The sequence below is a fragment of the Conger conger genome, chromosome 5, assembly GCF_963514075.1.
Source record: "Conger conger chromosome 5, fConCon1.1, whole genome shotgun sequence".
In the NCBI taxonomy this organism is placed as follows: Eukaryota; Metazoa; Chordata; class Actinopteri; order Anguilliformes; family Congridae; genus Conger; species Conger conger.
Window position 1 is genome coordinate 22,083,923 of NC_083764.1, and position 4,055 is coordinate 22,087,977.

Below are 4,055 nucleotides of genomic sequence, written 5' to 3' on the forward strand. Positions count from 1 at the left end.
ATCGTAGCCAACTCTGATCGATCCATAAATCCTGTTGTATTTATGGTGACCTCTCCCACCTCTGCTGATATTGGGTGATGCATGCTGACTCCTGTGCTACCTGTTATGTGATAAAAGGGGCTGCTTTGTGTACTCTAGCACCACAGATGTATAGACTCAGTGAGAACTTTATTATGTATATTAATACTGTAAATACATATTGCTTCTACTGCTATAGCCTATCCACTTGGAGTTATGATGCATTGTGTGTTCAGAGATGCTCTTCTGCATACCACTGTTGTAATGTGTGGTTATTTGTGTTACTATCACCTTCTTGCCAGCTTTGACCAGTCTGACCAATCACCTCTGATGTCTCTCATTAACAAGGCGTTTCTGTCTGCAGAACTGCTGCTCACTGGATTTTTTTTGTGTGTGAAAATCCCTGGAGATCAGCAGTTTCTGAGATACTAAAACCACCGTGTCTGCAACCAACAATCGTTCCACGGTCAACGTCACTTAGATCAAATATTTTCCCCATTCTGATGGTTGATGTGAACATTAACTGAAGCTCCTGACCTGTATCTACATGATTGTATGCATTGCACTGCTGCCACACAATTGGCTGATTAGATAATTGCACAAATAAGTAGGTGTAATAAAGTAAAAATGTTCCTAATAAAGTGCTCAGTGAGTGTATATATCGGTATACAGTTTCAGTATTACAGCACAATGCTGATACACATGATAACTGGTACACATGGAGGTGGTCTGGAGGTCTGTGTGTGTGTGTGTGTGTGTGTGTGCGTGCGTGTGTTAGCATGGATAAGTCTGTGCATGATGTGTCAGCACAGCTGCCCATGATGTGGAGTCATTTTCAGTCTACCGGTCTTGCTTTTCTGCCTCCCCTGTGTAATCTGATCTTTGGATCGGTGTATACAATCTCCTCCCCCTGTCAAACTAACATGAGAAAACACTGTGCAGTCAGCAGCCCTGATTCCACACCAACACAACTATGAATCAGCAAAACAAATTAAATCTGCAACACTTTGCAGTGTTGGAATAAAATTGGAAAAAGAAAAAAGAAATGACACACACAAGATGGAATGAAAAAGAAGACGAACTTGTGTACAAAAATAATGGGAAAATGAAAATTCTGTGCAGGTTTGGTGAATGCATGTTCCATTCATTCGGTCTTTACACCAAAAAAAAATTCCACAAAGCCTTTCAAGATTCAGTAGCCATTCTCTTTTCTCAATGTTATGGACACTTGGCATTGCTGTGTGTTTCTATGCGTTTTCAGGGAGACATTGTCTCAGGCGGTAAGAGTTGTCATCTGGCAGTTGGAGGGTTGCTGGTTTGATCCCACTGGAGTGTCAAAGTGTCCCTGAGCAAGACACCTAACCCTCAAATGCTCCTGACTTGCATGGCAGCCAATCGCCATTGGTGTGTGAATGTTTGTATGAATGAGAAGCTTCAATTATATAGCACTTTGGATAAAGGCGCTATGTAAATGCCAACCATTTACCATTTGTCCTTCAACAGTTACATTACATTACATTATTGGCATTTGGCAGACACTCTTATCCAGAGCGACATACAGTTGATTTGACTAAGCAGGGGACAATGCAGGGAGCAATGCAGGGTTAAGGGACTTGCTCAAGGGTCCAACAGCTGTGCGGATCTTATTGTGGCTACACCGGGGATCGAACCACCGACCTTTATGTGTGCCTGTCATGTACCTTACCCACTACGCTACAGGCCGCCTACGCTAGTCCTGAACATAACACTGTAAAACTGGGCTGTGTGGGACATGTTGTGTCCCTTTACACAGGTAGCATCTGCCAGCCACTGCAGCGGTTTGATTAAATTTCCCTTTTAAAGTCCCTCAATACTCAGCTCGTGTTCCTCCCTCCTGTTTGTCGTCCCAATTGGTCCGAACAAGGGGCAGCTGGCTCTCACCATCGCTCACCAAGGACATTAAGCAACGGTCGTTTAGACCAAGGCTGTCAAAATCCATCCCGAACGACTGCGCACACGCTAATTCCCTTTCAAGCTAATTCCCCTAGCCTAATTGCTCCAGTTAACTAATTAGCCATACATTTTCACATATATGTTGACCAGAATGAATTGCATTGGGATTTCAGAGCATGAGGCAGAAATAACATCTAGAGCACATGAATTATGGTTATGCAACAAAGTTATATTACAAATTACAGTGCAAACAAATGAAATGGAAATATCGAGATGAATGATTGTGATTATGCGATGATGGACTGTATTGATATCCTCTACATGTTTAAAAAATGAGATAGAGGAATGAGGTGGAGGAGTAAAAGGTGTATTCCTATCTGATAAAGGACTGAAATTTGGCCTATCTGCATTGTTACCTTGTCAGTGATTCTGTACTGTACACCTGCACTTTTTTAGCGAGGCTGACGGAAAGTCTAACTGTAAATCTAGATGAGGGACACCCAGCATGTGGGGATTTCTGGCACATGACTGAACAGTGATGGGTCCTGTTATGTGGAATGTCATTTTACTCAATACCTGTACAGATGGGCCTCCATACAGATGGAAGCCCAACTGTCTGCTTTATTGACCCAGGCTAATGACGGACTGCATCTGCACTGTTAGTCAATATGGAAGTAAATCACACACACACACACACACACACACACACACGCATACACAGATATTGTTGTCAGCTCAGCGATGAATGGGTTAGTGGCACCATTTTTATGGCACATTTGGTTTTTAAACGCAACGCTGATCCCCCCCAGTCCATCTGCTTTCATCCAGATGGGTCTGATTGGGTTATCTCCCTCTCTGCTGCTGATGCATGCAGATTCACAGCTGAGGCCTGCACGAGCTACCGGAAAAGAAAAGGATGGATTTAAGGTAACGTAAGCAACACACTTTGTCCATATTTAAGTGAGTTTTCCACCTCTTACACAATATTATGAGTTTCAGTTAGGGAGATGCGTGATTCATTTGTGCTCATATACTGTTAAATAAATATGTGAGGTAATCAGGGTTTTTCCTTCGGCAAAACTGAGTAATCAGGATTTCATTCGTGTTTATGCCACAAATAGACGACTGTGCTTATAAATAGGCTACTTCTTTGCTTCATCAAGGGTCAAAGTGTTATACTGTAGCTGTCAGCTCATGTTTCGTCACCATACAACTGCAATACTATTACCCCTGCTGGGCTCTTCTGAGTGCAGAAATCAGCATTGGGATACAATCACAGACATTTTGTCTTTAAAACGCATTGAACATTTAAATCGGTAGCCTTGGCAAAGAGTTATCTTCACTGGATGTGCTCATATTCTTTATTCTTAATAAATAAGTATTTTTTTTATGCTTCTTATACAACATTTTGAGTTCTGCCCTGTCATTATTAATTATTCATAAATAATTAAAGGTTTTATTTTATTTAAGCAAACATTATCTTACCGTTATCTATGCATAACACATGCTGTGGACAGATTGCACTTACAGTATGTTGTATGCAGAGTTTCAGCCAAATGGTTCTTGTTCCTTAAGTTTTGCTACAACTTCTGCCAATGACATTGAGCCTTTCCATTACCTCCCCCCCCCCCCGAAAGCCTGAAATCCATCCCTGAAAGGGTGTCCGAACAGGGCTAAGAGAGACTGAAGCCTGAGGCTGTGTTTTATTTACTGTCCCCGATGCCTGCTGTCGGACCCTGGCGGGCCAAGCGTGTTTTGTCATTTGCGGCTCGTTAATATTTAATGGCCCCAGACAGAAAGGCTATGCTGATTCACTGCTGACAAGTTAAAAAACAGGACCATCAAACGTGCCATATAACAGATGCGTATGTAACCTCAGAGTAAAGTTCTTCACTGGCACCGTATACAACAAATAAAAACACATTTAAAAAATGATCTCCTTCTTGCAAGTTGTCATTTGTGATAGTGCGTCTTATCATTGGACCACCATTTGTGACGTTCCAAGGTCATGAAAGTTCCACATTTCGCGATGTATCGCAAAAACCAATAATTAATTTTAAACAGTACAGCTTTATTTAAAAATAAAAAAAAGTCAGCATATTGAA